We start from the raw sequence: 17,260 nt of genomic DNA, 5'->3' as shown, positions 1-17,260 counted from the left end.
TGTTTGGCCCTATGCTGCAGGTTATGTCTTGTTGTTTCAGATTTAAAACAATGTGAAACAATATCAGAAATGTTGTTTACATTTTCCATGTTTCTTTAAACAAATAGCACATTCCAAATGAATATAGAAAGTTTTCAGCCAAACATTTTCCACTGATTCAGCTAATTGGGGGTCCTTTTACAAAACCACGGTAAAAAGTGGCCTGTGGTAGTGTTGATGCGTCTTTTAGGCGCGCACTGGGCCATTTGTTACCACGGCTGAGAAAAAAGCTAATATTAAAACTAGCACATGCCTATTTACGGCCTGAGCCCTTACTGCCACCCATTGACCTAGCGGTAAGGGCTCATACACTACCCATGTGGTAACCATGCAGTGCGTGCCAACGTGGGCCTGCTGCCGGTTACCGCTGGGAACATCCCCATGGTAGAAAATAGAAAATGATTTTCTACCGTGGGATTCGGCGTGCGCCAGAATCGGAATTACTGCCAGGCATGTGCATTACCCCAGCGGTAGTGCCGATTGTGTGCGCACTACAGGGCTTGACCTCTGAACTGCTAAAACCACTTCACTATGTCTGTCCCAGTCTAACAGACTGAAACAACAACTGCTGCTAGCATCACCGTTCTAAAAGACAATCTGAAATCAGAAGATTTTCAGCTCTCTATTCCTCGTTCTTGGAGTCAAAATATGGAATTCTCTACCTATTCCCATCAGAACAGAAAACAGGTAACTCAACTTCAAGTAGAGGCTAAAAACCTCTCTCTTCACAAAGACTGCTTCATAACAATCGATCATGATTTCTAATATCATCCATTATCCTTTCCTTAATGTTTTTAGTCTCATGCATTACACCAATAATCTCTAATTTTTGTTTTCACAACTCACACTAACACTATTTGATTTTGTCTCACTTAGAATGTAAACCACACTGAGAGGGTCTTTTACTAAAGATTAACTCGAGTTATCTGCAGCAGGACCCATAAATGGACCCTGCTGCAGTTAACTTTAATCTTTAGTAAAAGACCCCCTGAACCCCGGAAAGGGAATATTAGCGGTATACAAGAATTGAATTGAATTAGCCCTCCTGCGCTTTTGTGAAAAGGCCCCTAGGTAAGGCGTTTGCCTCTTCAGTCAGACTCTACCCTGTCTCCCAGCTCTGAGAGTTTTTACAAGGCCGCTTTTCTTGCAGCTGGCCCCATCATTTTAACTGAGACCCCCCACCTCATATGTTTTGTCTGTGTCACTTGTCTGTCTGTCTTATTAAATTGTAAGCTCTAAGAAGCAGGGTTATGTACACCTGATAGCAATATACAGATGATTTTAACAATAATAATAGCCATAATCATAAAGATAATACACTGAGGGGTCAGTTTTCTAATTTAAAGCTTCCATTCAACTACTAACTTCCTGCAAAGCTCCAACAGCCTTCTGCTGCCAGTTATTTTTTGTGGAACTTGCAATTGACAAGAACATATTTTAAATATTTTGTTTGCTTATGCTGAGAGAGAGAGAGAGAGAGAGAGAGTGAGAAAGAGAACCATACTGCTCAAGCACTCTCATTTTAAAAGAGGAATTAATAACAAACCCAGAAACTATCCAAATGTTTGCAAGTTCCTCTGGTTTTCATTTTACAGCTTCCCATTTCAAGTTCTTCCTTGTGCTAGAAAAAAAAGCCCCTGAGTTAATTCTGAATGTCATACCCTATTTCTAGTCACTGGTGATCTACAAATGGTTCTGATGTATTGCAAATCCTATCTTAATGCATTTCTGCTACATTAACCCCTTTAAAGTGGCTCTTTGTGTTAAATTTGAGTAGCTATCCTTCACAGGCTTTGTTGCAGAAGGTCCGTGAAAGGCAAGGATGCTCACACAATCTCCCTTACTTCTGCCACTTTCTCCCATTTCTCCATTCTTGTCTCATTCTTACAGGTTCCTTCCCTGCCCCGGTTAGTTCCCAGGGCCTTCACCTATTTATGGCCTTATGCAAATCTTTCTGCATGAGAGTCTCTGCATTCAAATTGTGAGCCAGGTAACATTCTAGCATCTGAGCAGGAGTCAGAAGTCCCCTTCTGCTATTCACTTTGTGTGACCTTGCACAAGTCACTTTCTGCCAATATTCCAAAGCACTGATACTGTGACGGTGTCAATTGCCTATGTGCTTTGCATAATCAAAATGCAGGCCAGTTATATATATATATATATATATATATATATATATATATATATATATATATATATATATAATTTCAGCCACTTAAATCCATGTAGCCATGTAGGGGATCATTTTTGTAACAGGGCACTAAGAAAGAGAATGGACATAGAAGCTGGAATAAGTCAACCAATGCCCTAAGTACAGCCCAACAATGGTGCCCTAGGGCTCTTCCATTGCTTAACTGGCAAGACATTAAGACTCAGTAAGTGCTGAGAAATATTATTATTGTACGAAACAAAACATCTAGGGACAGAGAAAATAGCTGCATATAAAGTGTACAGTGCTACCTACATCTAGTAGCACTATATAAATGATTAACAGTAATATAGAGTCGCAATTGTCCAGTTTTGAAAGTATCAAAACTTGAACCAACAATCTATAAATCTATAAACAGATAAATTTTAAAAATTTTGAATAGTTCTTAATTTCTTTACTACAAATTCTTTTGCACATGTAGAGTGTTATTAGCCCTGTCAATTATGATGTCACAAGTGATGTCTCACATGACATGAACCAATCAGACATTATCTCATATGAGTTTATTTCTGGTTTAAAATTTAATTTAAATTTTTAAAATCATTATTGATTTATAACTTACAATTTTATAATCACATTCAAAAGTAAGAAGAAAAATAGCAACAATATCTAGGAAATAAGAAATATTGGAAATAAAAATTTACTAGTTTGTCCACAATATTAAAGGGGGTGGGTTTCTACTGAAAAATAACCACAAGGAAATCAAATCCTAATACATGCCAAAGACATGTGGGAGGTTATCCCACAGCCAACATCAGCAGTTATACCTGTGGAGTTACATTCAAAGCTTTCATATGTTCTTGATATATCACAAACTCTAAGAGCTATTTCTGGTCAAAAAATAAATATGATTTACCCTCAAACAGAACAAAACAATTACAGGGAAATATTAACAAAAAGCTCACACCAAGCGCAAGTGTTCAAGGCTTAATGGCCAAGAACTCTGGACTTCTCTTCTGCTTTGCTCTTGATAAGTCCAGAAATACGAATTACAGATCCCAAAAACTGCTCTTGCATATACTTGAAGAATAAACACAATACAAGATTATGGTCCACTTCCAATGCAAATGCCAACTCCAAAGCTATGCTCTGGGTTATTACTTTAAGCGAAATCTCCAAAAAATTGGTCAAATACAGTGTCTTATAATCATCACCCTCCCTGGTACAGATACATAATAAGCTCTTACAATAGGAAGCGTGGAGGGGCATTTTTGATATGACGTCTAAATCCGACTTTGGACATTTTGCACAAAAAAGTCCAAAATCCGAATAGGAAAGAAGGTTGTGTTTGAAAAAGAAAAACATCTTTTCTTTTTTTTTTTTTTAAATACTGTTTTGAACAAGGTTTTATGCTTTGGACGTTTTGTTTTTTGGTCGTTATTCGAAAACAAAAACCCCCAAACCAAATAAGTGCAAAACATTGAAAATCAAGCCTTTGGGATGAAGGCGGGGCTAGTGCTGAGCAGACTTCTACGGTCTGTGCCCTGAAAATGGCAGATACAAATCAAGGTCAGGTATACATATAAAGTAGCGCATATGAGTTTATCTTGTTGGGCAGACTGGATGGACTGTAGTACAGATCTTTTTCTGCTGTCACTTACTATGTTACTATGAAGGAGGAGCCAGCATTTTCAACAGACTGGTCCCCCAGACATCCCTAGAGGCATCACAATCTATGCTTTTGTACCTGTGGCAATGGAGGGTTAAGTGACTTGCCCAAGGTCACAAGGAGCTATAGTGGGAATTGAACCCAGGCTGCTAGGCCCAAAGCCCACTGCACTAACTGTTAGACTACTTTGGTTGCACAAAGGTGCTGAAGTCTAAATTACAATGAGTACAGAATGCAACAGCAAGAGTTATTTTGCAGCAGACAAATATGATCATATTACTCCTTTGTTATTTCATTTGCATTGGCTACTATTAGAAACAAGATTTCAATTTAAGGTATCAGCTTTGACCTATCAAGCACTGCATGGATCTACCCCTGCTTATTTAGGTGTTAATCTTGCTTTTTAAAATGATTTTATTTCTAGATCTACTGGAAATCATTTCGCCATGTAATAGACAGAATAGACAGATTTAGACCACGTCTTCCACCAACTCTCCCTATGCTGTCCCTCAAACTATGACCTCTCCCATCCTCTTACCCCTTGCTTATCTCTATCTTCCCTCCTGTCTCTCCTACCCCTTATCACCCTCCCATCCCACCTATCTACATATCTCCATCATTATTCTGTTATACCACAGCTTGTACTCTCTCTGCAATACCTTGTAATCCATTACTATGTAAGCCGCACTGAACCTGCCTCGAGTGGGAAAGCGCGGGGTACAAATGTAACAAATAAATAAATAAATATTCTATAATGTGATGAGCACAAATTTTAAGTCATATAGTTGGAAAGGGGGCATGGCTGGGATGTCAGACTCCGAACTGGATTGAACAGTCAACTACAGCACGGCCACGGAGGCCGAAGAAGAACTTTAAAGACGTCGGGTCGGCTGGCGGGGGTTGGGGTCCCCCGCCAGCTGAAGAAATATCTTTAAAGGCGGCAAGCGGACCTCGGCTGGCGGGGGGTTGGGGTCCCCCGCCAGCAAAGGTAAACAACGGCAGCGGGGAGGGTTGACGGCGGTAGGGGGTCCAGGGCAAAATCTGCGGGGGCCCAGGCCCCTGTGGCCCCACGCAGATACGCCCCTGGAATACACCCGGTCTGCACCTAATTTAGGTGTCAGAATTTACACCAAGTCTTACTTGGTGTAACTACAGGCAACTAAATTTAGTCGTGTGGACAGGTGCTTGGATTATTCTATAAACTGCACAGAAATTTAGGCTTATTCTATAAAGTACGCCAATTTTTTAGGCATGATATATAGAATCTAGTCCATTGTGTCTAGAACTTTCACCAGTATCACAGAATCATCTGCTTAGACAGGATCAGTGACCTCAGCAGCGACTCTTTTCACATGGGCATTCAGCTCATGCCTCAGCTGCCTCTTCATCAGTCAAAGATGCTACATATGCAAGATCTATTTCATTACTCTTTTTATTACTCTCATATATCTACAGTAGAATGCTAATTATCCGGACTGTCCTCTGCAGAGGGTGGTCCGGATAATCATAAATCTGGATAATTGTTTTCAAGGACACAATCTTCCTCTCACTCTCCGGGTCTTTCAGGTTTGTGTAGAATTATGTTCTACGCGTTTTTCAGGGTTTGGTTTTTAACATGATTCCAAACGTCAGCAACCATGTAGGAACAAGCTTTTATGTTCAATTCTCTTATGAATTGGATCATGCCACTGTCAGTTTCAATATCAGCTCAAATAAGTTTTTTTTAGCAGTTGTTTCCTGTAAAGTCATTTCAATGAAACAATCTCCTTGATCCATTGGCTGCATTAAAGATGCCGCATTTGGTGGCAAAAAAAGCACTTTGAATCTACCTTCCTCTTGCGCTAGGCTTTCAGCTGTAGGATGTGAAGGTGCATTGTCCAACAATACAATGACATCTCCTTGTTTTCCTGTATGAAGCTGATTTACGGGGTAGTGATTTCCAATTCAGACCTGTTTTGTCTGCATTATAAAACACAATCAGGGTCATAGTTCTTGATAATATCATTACATTGAAGAACAAAGTCACTAGCTGCTAGTAAATTTGCAGAAAGTTTATCACCATGGATTTCATTTGCCTTATTCCGCGGCAGTGCTTGAAATTTCGAAGCCATCCAGTGCTGGCTTTGAAGTCTGAATCCCCATGAAGCTGCTTAGTGAAAAACATTGCCTTTTTGGCTAATAGTGGCCCAGAAATTGGGTGTCCCAAGGATCTTTTTTACAGGAACCAAACATATAGAACTTTATCTACCTTTTCAATAGGTGACCTTTTCGTAGTTTTTCTGGAACAACTCCATTCATCTTTTTCAAAAACAGTTTACAATAGCATCATTTTGTGTTTTTATGTCAGATATGGTTAATGTTCCTACACTATATTCTTCTGCCAAAAATTTTCCCGACACTCCTTTTCTTAATTTCTCCACAATATCAATTTTCTGACAAAACATGCCTTTTTCGCTTTTTTTTTTCCCATTTCCAAGCAGCGATAGCAAGGCTGTTTCCTCTGCCACGTCCCCACAAGAGCAAGACAGAAAGGGCTTTTTTCTGCTGCGTGTGAGTCTGGAAAGGGCCAGAAAAGGAAAGGCAGAGCTTTTCTCTGCCCAGACCACAAGGATTGGCTGGGAAGATATTGGTGGATAATGGGTCAGGATAATTCGAAATCTGGATGATCGGTGTTCGGATAATCGGCGTTCTACTGTAGTTACTCTCATTTAATTATGAATCCAAACTTACTCAACTAGTTAGCTTTTTGATAGATTCCCAGATCCACCAAGGTGGAGATGAGGTAGCAGACCAGATAAACAGTCTGTGATCAATGTATTAAACACATAAGGCATTGGTTTGTAACTAAACTATGTTTTATAGTAATTTAATAAACTGATCACAGACTGTTTATTTGGTCTGCTACCTCATCACTATCTACCCCTATCCCCCAGATTCTGTATAGGTTGCCCAAATTTGGGCACGAATCCCAGATCCACATGTAAACTAATTAGGCAATTAGGTGCTAACAATCAATTACTGGAGTTAATAAGCACTTAATTGACAGTAATCAGGAGTTACGCATGGATCTGTCCTATGCCTAGTTCCTTAATATGCAGGCCTAAATTTCATAGAATGCTACTCCAAAGGGGGTGTGACCATGGGAGGGGCATGGGCGGGTCATGGGTGTTCCCAGAATATAGGAGTGATGTTATAGAAGACCTGTATTTCCGCACCTAACTGCCATCAGTCGGGCACCATCATTTACACTAGCTTGGCAGGTGTAAACGTTCGCACCCAAAGTTAGGCGCAAAGGATCAGATTGTATATATGGTGCCTAAAAAATCAACAAGGAAAACAATTCTGGCTAAGCGTATTCTATAAACAGCACCTACATTTAGGCACAATATATAGAATATGCTTAGTTGATATCCTAGTACCTAAATCTACACACTTCCATTTTATACCAATGAAAACATGGCATAAATCCCGGCATATCGATTTAGGCGCAGAGGGCCATATTCTATAACAATGCATGCACATTTTGGAACACCAATGAAATGCCCATTCCCCATCCATGACCACGCCCCTAGGTACAGTACATTACTGAATACGCTTAGCACGTTATGCACGTAAATTCTAATTATTGCCAATTAGTGCTCATTATTGTTTGTTAAGTGCTGTTATCAATTCTGATTAGCTTGTTAAGCCAATTAAGTTACGTGCGTTGCTATGGAATAAGCTTAGATTTCAGCATGCAACTCTATCAGGCTTATTTTCGAAAGAGAAGGGTGCCCATCTTCCGACACAAATCAGGAGATGGGCGTCCTTCTCTCAGGGTCGCCCAAATCGGCATAATCAAAAGCCAATTTTGGGTGCCCTCAACTGCTTTCCGTCACGGGATGACCAAAGTTCACGGGGGCATGTCAGCAGGGTGGCAAAGGCGGGACTGGGGTGTGCTTAAGAGATGGGCATCCTCAGCCGATAATGGAGAAAAGAAGGGCGTCCCTGACGAGCACTTGGCCGACTTTACTTGGTCCATTTTTTCTTGTAACCAAGCCTCAAAAAGGTGTCTAAACTGACCAGATGACCACCGGAGGGAATCAGGGATGACCTCCCCTTACTCCCCCAGTGGTCACCAACCCCCTCCCACCCTAAAAAAAACTTTTTAAATATTTTTTGACAGCCTCTATGCCAGCCTCAAATGTCATACCCAGCTCCAAGACAGCAGTGTGCAGGTCCCTGGAGCAGTTTTAGTGGGTGCAGTGCATTTCAGGAAGGCGGACCCAGGCCCATCCCCCCCCCCACCCTTACACTTGTGGTGGTAAATGTGAGCCCTTCAAAACCCACCAGAAACCCATTGTACCCACCTGTAAGTGCCCCCCTTCACCCGTAAGGGCTATGGTAGTGGTGTACAGTTGTGGGGAGTGGGTTTGGGGGGCTCAGCACACAAGGTAAGGGAGCTATGCACCTGGGAGCAATTTCTGAAGTCCACTGCAGTGCCCCCTAGGGTGCCTGGCTGGTGTTCTGGGGGGGGGGGGGACCAGTACACTACGACTGCTGGCTCCTCCCACAACCAAATGGCTTGGATTTGGTCATTTCTGAGATGGGTGTCCTCGGTTTCCATTATAGGCCAAAACCGGGGAAGACCGGTTGGTGTCCTGGCATGTGAGGGGGGCCAGTGCACTACAAATGCTGGCTCCTTCCATGACCAAATGCCTTGGATTTGGCTGGGTTTGAGATCGCCGGCATTATTTTCCATTATGGCCGAAAACTGATGCCATCAAACAATATCAAATGTATGTATTCACTGTAAATAACCACTAGGTGTATATGGAGGAAAAACCGATGCCAGCCATCTCAAACCCGGCGAGCTCTGACATTTGGCCAGGCCCAACCGTATTAACGAAGAAAAAGATGGCCGGCCATCTTTTTTGAAAATACGGTTGGCTCCGCCCACTTATGGCGCCGGCCACGGAGTTGGCTGCCCATAGAGATGGCCGGCGCCATTCGATTATACCCCTCTATGTCTCCATCAGTTTGATGCAGTCATGGGGCCTACTATGGCCTAGGATCCAGGGCAACTGCACTGGTTGCCACCTTCTAATACCTTTTCTAGATCAATGCAATTATTATCCAAAAGTATTGAGCTCCTGGCTCCACCTAAATCCCGTCTTCAGATGTGAGTATTATCTATGCTGTGGCCTCTGAAGAAGGGTTCTATGCAGATTAAAAGGCTTGTGTACAGTATTTTTTACAGAATTCTTATATTGACTGGAATATATTGTTCAGTATTAATTATTGTCTGTTCGGTGTTTCAGATCTGCTTGATAGGTGATGTCCAGGGCATTTCAGTGTTATTTAGTTGTTAAAATACTAATATTTATACCAGTGATTATATCCCCTATGCTCCTCCCCATCTTCAGGTTCAGAGGGGACCCCCTTTGCTTCCCTTACCCTTGTTGTTGGGTATCCAATTAAGATCTGTGGCACAGTTGGCAAGCTATACCCTAGCCAGTCTGGTTATTGCCTCCACTAAATGCAAATCTATTTCATACATATTCATTGTGGGTATCCTGAAAACCCAGCTGGCTAAGGGGTGCTCCAGGACCCTGCTGAACTAGGCCATTCACAGTGGTCCCGCTGTATAAATAACAGGTTTCATTAAAGTGCAAATATTTTCTTATTAAAAAGATTTCATGAAGCAAAGTCTGACTCCTAAACCAAATGCTGCACAATGTGTGGTTTTGAAAAACACCAGGTTTTTTTTAGAACTGTGCATTTTCCTTTTCTGAAAGCAACACTTATCAGATTATACATTTTGCCCAGCAACAAATGTAAAACGCTTTGCACTGCAATATTTTTGTTTCAATCATCAAAATATTTTTGGAAATGCTGAGGCTTTTCTTCCAAGCCAAGCTGCAGCCCAGCAGTTTGTAAGCATAAGACTTCTAAAGACACAAACAGTTCTGAACTGTAACCAGTGGCACCCGGATCACCACAAAGGTATTGTGAAGGGAAAGGAGAACAGCTTCTCATAGACAATGGGATACACATACATAAAATATTCAGAATGAGTATGGGGGGAGGGGAGGGAAAGGAACTGTGATGTAAGTGGTGCTGGGATCCCTTGTCTATTTGGTGCCAGGTGGGCTGCAGAGGTGATGGCTCAGGCCCAGAGAGTGGTGGAAGATGAGTGCACAGCTTTGCTGACCACTCCTGGATCACATGATGCTGAGCGTACACATTGGAGGAGACACTTGTCCCCTCCCCCATACTCCCTCAACTCTTGGACTAGAGAGGGTCTTCTGGATAAAGGAGGGTCAAAGATGGTAGCAAACAGGTAATATAACAAAAGAGAGGGAACGAAGAACAAACTAAAGTCCAAACAAAAAAAACAGCACCACGGGCCTTTACAAATGGAACACAGTTCTTTAATGAATGAGCCTTGACAAAAAGACCCGACACGGGCCGTGTTTCGGTGACTAGCACCTGCGTCAGGGGTCACAGTGATGACGTGGAAAACTTGGGGAATAACTCGAATATATTCCTCTACAATATATTATTCCTTACCCCACGTCTCATATAGTAAAAGCTACAAAGCACCAAGGCACTTTCACTTTCTGTATCCAAATGGATACACATTGGAGGAGACACTTGTCCCCTCCCCCATACTCCCTCAACTCTTGGACTAGAGAGGGTCTCAGAGCCTCCCTGGTACGTCTTCTGGATAAAGGAGGGTCAAAGATGGTAGCAAACAGGTAAAAATGAAAAATAAAGTGTAATTTTGAATGTCAAACATTTCTCAAACATAAGAATGTGAGAGTTTCTTACATTCTGCATCATCAAGTACTTGCTTTTCCTAGACTGTTATCTGATTTATGTACTTGGAGGTGGGGGAGCAGGAAATGTCTAGAGTTAACATCAGAGTCTGCAAAATGCATCATGCAGCAGAGATCTGAATCCATTTTCAGAGACCAAGGGGCTCATTTTCAAAGCACATGGATGTCTCAAAATGGCAAAAAAAAAAAAAAAAAGTTCATCTGCCCAAAATGTCCAAATTGCAATTTTGGAACAGCAAAATTTGGAGGTCCTACACTGCAGTTCATCCAAATAGGAATGGGGAGTATTGTGGGCGGGATGAGGGTGGGTTCAAAATTAGGATGTCCAACAGAGGTAACCGAATGGGAAGAAACGCCTTTGTCTAAAAAGAAGGACATTTCTTTGTAGACCTGTTTCAGTCATGTCCAGAGTTAAAAAAAAAAAGTTCTGATTGAGCAGCTTACTACTGGAAGGATTAAGCCATGGCCCCTCTTTAATCCCCCAGCGGTTGCTGTCCCCTCCCTCTCCCCTGAAAATGAAACTAGAAAGGAATGCCATGCTCTATGACAGCATCAGGTATTATGGGCATTCTGAACAAAGCAGAAAGTAGATCTGAGGAGTAGCCTAGTGGTCAGTGTAGTGGTGGACTGTGAACCATAGAACCAAGTTCAGCTCTCTCTCTCTCATTTTTTTTTTTTACTTTAAATTGTGATCCCACCAGAAACAGACATATACCTACTGTACCCAAATATTTTGATACCTGTAAACCTGAAGGCTATTGAGGTGGTGTACAGTCAGGTACAGTAGGTATTTCCCTGTTGCTGGAGGGCTCAGCATTTAAAATAAAAGAGTTGTAGGGGAATGTGAACCTGGGTACCCTGGTTTACAGTCCACTGCTCCTCTGCTCCACAAAGATGTCTGTGTGGCCATTTTTGAAAAAAATGCTGCCAGACAGATGTCCTTGTCCTTGGATTTTTGGTGTTCATTATTTGGCTGTTCATTTTGGCAGGGCCGGTCTTAGGGCAAGGCGACTGAGGCGCCCGCATAGGACCTCATGCTCAAGGGGACCCCGTGCAGCGTGCCTGAACTCGCCCAACCCGACCACCCGAGCTCCAGTTCCCCCTCCCTCTGAATTTTAAAAGTTTGCCTCATCGACATCGGGTTACAGTGGCTGGCAGGTAGCAGCAACAGTGAAAAGCATGCGAGCTGCTCGCAGCTCGCACACTTTTCACTGTTGCTGCTACCTGCTGGCCGCTGTAACCCGACGTCGACAAGGTAAACTTTTTAAATTCGGGGGGGGCAGGCCTTGGAGCTGGGTGGGGGGCCTTGGAGCTGGGAGGGAGGCAGGGAGGCCTTGGAGCTGGGAGGGAGGGGGAGCCCTGGAGCTGGGGGGCCCTGGGGGGAGGGGCCCTTGGAGCTTGGAGGGGATGGCCCGGGAGCTCGGAGGGAGCTCGGAGGGAGGGGTGGCTGCCCTGGAGCTCAGAGGGAGGGGTGGCTGGCCCTGGAGCTAGGGTGGGGGCGGGGCTAGGATGGGGCCCCATCAAATTGGTCTGCATAGGGCCCCGCACTTGCTAAGACCAGCCCTGCATTTTGGACATTCTCAGGTATTTTCGAACAGAAACCCCCAACATATTTCCTGTTCAAAAATGACTGTGAGGTGGACTTTTTTGGATGTTATGAGCAGGATGTCCCAATTCTGAGTTTTATGTAAAGATTTTTTGTTTTTATCAAAACCAGCATGTGTATTATTATTGTTTTTTTTACTTATTATTTTATTTCATATTTACATTTTGATAAATGTTTATTACTTATGTTTTATTTCCATTGTATTTTAATGTTTATTTGTTATACCCCTCACGCAGGCACACAGCCCGTGTCGGGTCTATTGATTAAAGGACTCTCGATTCTTCCATTCCTTAAGGCCCTTTTGTGCTTCTTTTTGCACAGTCCAATTCTGACTTTGACATCCTTTCGAAAATGCCCCTTCACATTTTATAATGTCCCCAAATGAACCTTATTAATCTGCAAGGTTATACCCACATCATACTGGATGCAAGGTGGAAGGACAACGCCTGCTGCTGGATCTATTTTATCTTAGAAGCTTGCATCAGACTCAAAATATTCTACCACATATATGTAGGGGTGTTTTACAAGACATTGGGGGTCCTTTTACAAAGCTGCAGCAAAAGGGGGCCTGCGCTGGCATCCGAGCATGTTTTGATTCGCACTGTGGCCCCATTTTACCACAGCAGGTAAAAGGCAGAGTTTTTTTTTTAAGAAATGGATGTGCGGCAAGTGAAGCAATTGCTGCGTGCCCATTTTGGGTAGGAGCACTTACCGCTACCCACTGAGGTGGCGGTAAGGGCTCCCATGCTGCCCCGGCGGTAACCGGGCATCATGTGGCACTGCCTGATTACCGCCAGGTACACACCGGTGCTACAAAAATAAAAATATTTTTGTAGCACTGGAAATGGCTTGTGTTGGGGGTGGGAACTACCGCCAGGCTGCTGTGGTAGACCAGCTGTACTTCCCTTTTAGTGAGCGGTAAGCCCACATTGGGCTTATCGCTGCTTTGTAAGAGGACTCCTAAGTTTCCTTGTGCCTCACTTACATGAGCTCTGATAACAAGGATTTTTCTTTTACTTTCCTTTGCAGGCTTGCAAAGAGTCCAGGTTTAATGCCTCACTGACTCTGCAGGTGTTTCCTGATGGCAAGAATGTGCAGTCTAATCATCCGTCCTAGAGATGGGCTGCATCCATGTTTGTGAGCTTAAATTGCAAGCCTAACTCCCTTGAGGGGCCCTTTTACTAAGCTGCAATAAAAGGGGCTCTGAACTAGCAGCAGCAGCGGTCCTTTTTGGCATGCACTGAGGCCCTTGTTACCGCAGCGGGTAAAAAGTCTGAAAAAAAGAAATGCCCATGTGGTAAGTTTGCAGCCATTTCAGGGGAAGCACTTACCGCCACCCATTTAGGTGGCCTTAAGGGCCCTCACGCTAACCCAGCAGCAACCGGGCAGTGCATTATGCTGCCCGATTACCACCTCCTACAGTAATATTTTTCTGGAATTTTCAGTACCACCAGAAATGCCATGCACTGGTGCCAGGGGCCACTTTAGGCCTGAGGTAGTTCTGATTTGTAGCGTGGCAAGCCCACTACTGCATGGCAACCCTTTAGTAAAAGGGCTCCTTAGTGCATTATTTACAAGGTATTTGTTTTACCCATAGACAAGCAATGGTAAAAAAAAAAAAAGAACAGGGGGGATAGTAGCATAGTAGATGACGGCAGATAAAGACCTGCAAGGTCCATCCAGTTTACCTAATAAGGTAAACTCATAGCATGTGTTGCAATATAACACATATGTTCTTGATCTTGATCTGTCCTTGCCATTTTCAGGGCTCACACTGTAGAAGTCTGCCCAGCACTGGACATACTCCCCAACTATTGGCCATCGAAGCTCACTCTGGGCCCTGTTTACAAAGCCACGCTAGCATTTTTAGAATGCACTAACCGTGTAGATGCCCATAATATTTTGCCATATGCACAGAACATATAGAGCACATTTTCAGTTAGCATGGTGACCACACTAACACAACCAAAAGGTAACTGAACACAAACAAGTCCCATGGGGTAACAGCAGCAAAACAAGAAGCGGGAAAAGGAAGAAGGCTTGACAGACAATGGGATAAACAAACAACTTTAATAAACTTTAGTAAAAGACCTCCTTATATTATTTGTATTCTGCACCATCATAAAATTCTGAGCGGACAGCAATAAACGTACACAATCAAAAACAGAACATTCAGAAAATACGAAACAAAAAACAATTCAGCATTACTCAGCTCTTACATCATTATAATAAATTTATTCCCCAGCATCTTATCAAACCTCAATCCACGTCCCAGTTCCATCATCATAACTTGGGGTCCTTTTACTAGGCCGCAGTAAAAAGTGGCCTGCGGTAGTGTGAGCGCATGTTTTGGGCGTGCGCTGAGTCTGTTTTTACCACAGCTGGGAAAAAGGGCTTCTTTTAATGGGCCGGGAAATAGGTGTGCACTGAAATTAAAACTAGCACGCACCTATTTACGGCCTAAGCCCTTACCGCCACCCATTGACTTAGCAGTAAGGGCTCACATGCTAATCGCGCAGTAACCATGCAGCGAGCGCCAACAGCTGATTACTTCCAGGAACACCCCCCTCTGTAGAAAATCTACTGTGGGATTCGGCGCAAGCCAAACTCACAATTACCGCCAGGCGCACATGCTAGCTCAGCAAATTTGGCACATGCTACCCACGCGTTAGCTCTCCCACACCTTAGTAAAAGTGCCCCCCAGATGATATTAATTCAATTCAGCTCTTTCAGGTCAGATTACGCCATATGACTGTTGAACTAAAAAGGTATTCGAATCCTTTTTAAACTACCCTATAGTCTGTATGGCTCTTATATTATATGGAAAAGAATTCCACAGTCTGGGTCCAGCAATATAGAAAACTGAAGATCTGTATTCATCCAATCTCACTGAATGAAAATGCAACAAAATAGGCTTGATTCATTTTGGGCCCTGTTTACTAAGGCGCGTTAGCATTTTTAACACGCTTACAATTAGCGTGCGCGCTAACCGTGTAGGTGCCTATAGGTATATTATAGGCACATACATGGTTAACGCACACACATTATTAACGCGCATTAAACATGCAATGAAATTTGGGGGTTTCTATTTTGTTTCATTTCTACTACATGTTATTAAAGACAAAACAAACTTGAAAAAAAATAACCCTGCTGATATCCCCCTGCACCATCACTATCTGAAGAAATGAAAAGCCACTGGTATGTACACTAGTGGGCCTCAGTCCTCCAAAATTTGTGAGGTACCTAAAGGGTCCTTTTGCACGCTTAACACAGCTTAATGTGATGTACTGTGGAACGAGCTCAGGTGTCCTGCAGTAGCTGCCAATTTAACGCATGCTAAATTTGGGGGGAGAGGGGGCGTGTCAGGAACATTCCTGCACCAATCAGTTAGTGCAGGATTATCACATGAGCCCTTACTGCCCACAAAATGGGTGGCAGAAGTACTCATGCGGTAATTTATTAATGGTCATGCGCTAATGGCAACTTTAGCACATGGGCTTTAATGCAAAAATGGAATATCGGCTACTTAACAGCCGCAGTAAAAATGCCTTAGAACTTGGGAAAAACCCAATGTAAGGGCACTCTAAGGACCCCTAAATGAACCAAATGATGGAAATATTTGATCACTGCAGTGCGAATTTTCTAAAAGCAAACAAACAAAACCAGCTGGTGTTAATCATGACCTTCACCTCCACCCCAGCTGCAGAAGAGAAAAAGCAGCAAACTGCAAAAGATTCTAGGTTGACAAGCAACATGGTATAACCTGACAGAAAATTGCCATTTACTCCAAGGGCATCCCACTGGATTTAATCCAGCCTATACATTTTACATCTCTGAATTTTTATAAAATAAAGTCCATAGTTCTGCGGGCATCAGTGGAAAGGATAAACTCTATACCAACATTAAACTTAGAGTGCTATCCTTGGATCAAATCATTTCAAACTACATGTCATAATTATCTCATGTTTTTTTTTTAATTTTAAACATACAACAGATCACTAATAACTTTTCAAAAAAAAGAGAAGTTGTGAAAAACTCTAAAACTATGGCTCAGACACATTTTCTTTCTTAGGAACTCATGGTAGGCCACTTATTCTCTGCTGTTGCACTGACTGACCACAAGTTTCCTGTGCAGTTAAACTGCTGCAATAGCCCCTTCATCTTCCATGGTTGATGGGCGCAATCAGATACCGTAAACTTTCAGGAGTTACAAAGCAGCCAAGGGCCCATCAGGATAATGAACGTGGAATAAATCATATCCAGATCACAAAGGGAGTAAAGCTTGTGATTTTTTCTTAAAAATTTACCTGGTCCGAGCTTCAGACGACAAGGTGTTGCAGGATCAAGCAAGCTCAGGAGACCCTCCTGTATGATCTGAGAATGCCACTTGTCAACCTCCACTACATGGCAAGAAGGAAGGAAGTAGCTAGAGTGATAGAGCGTCACCCAACAGCGAGAGAGAGATTTTGTCTTTATAAGGAAATTTTGTTGGCAATAAGTCACTCTCTTCTTAAACCACTACCCTCCTCCATCACCTGATTACTCACAGAGCAGGTCATAGTGAAATATACATATAGCTCTTACCACTTCCTCTGAAGCCCTATTGAAATGTTCTCTTTGCAGATACAAAATTGCTTGTGTTCTCTTTTTCACACATGGAGAGCCAGCTGCCACATCAGCCCCCTTTCTCCTTCCCTCTCTTCACACTAAACACATTATTGTGTTCTTTTTATCTGCTCTATGCTAAGATACAGTTCAAATAAGGAAGTGGAGCAGGCCCTGTATTAGTTCACTGAAATATGAAGAACTAAGGTTTAGGAGATAAGTTTCAAGCAATAACCTTTTTCACCAGGCTAAACAATATATTTTTGCCTGAGATTTTGAGAATCATACTCATTGCCCAAGGAAAATGACCTGTAGTGTAGATACTGTGTTAGTCCACTCCAATGCACAAAACCAAAATTAAATAAATAAAA

At 42.7% G+C, this 17,260-nt stretch overlaps 1 protein-coding gene across 1 annotated transcript in view; it reads right to left on the bottom strand.

The window, feature by feature from the left end:
* LCP1 (lymphocyte cytosolic protein 1) overlaps positions 1 to 16,707 on the bottom strand; it is a 103,994-nt gene extending 87,287 nt beyond the window's left edge. The window contains exon 1 of the mRNA XM_030200505.1: positions 16,592 to 16,707. The gene's annotated coding sequence lies outside the window, so the exon portion shown is untranslated. The remainder of the gene's footprint in view (positions 1 to 16,591) is intronic.
* Positions 16,708 to 17,260: the final 553 nt, after the last annotated feature.

Source organism: Microcaecilia unicolor, chromosome 4, assembly GCF_901765095.1.
Source record: "Microcaecilia unicolor chromosome 4, aMicUni1.1, whole genome shotgun sequence".
NCBI classification, from domain to species: domain Eukaryota; kingdom Metazoa; phylum Chordata; class Amphibia; order Gymnophiona; family Siphonopidae; genus Microcaecilia; species Microcaecilia unicolor.
The sequence above is the reverse complement of the archived record's forward strand: the minus strand, read 5'-3'. Positions and strand labels throughout refer to the sequence as shown.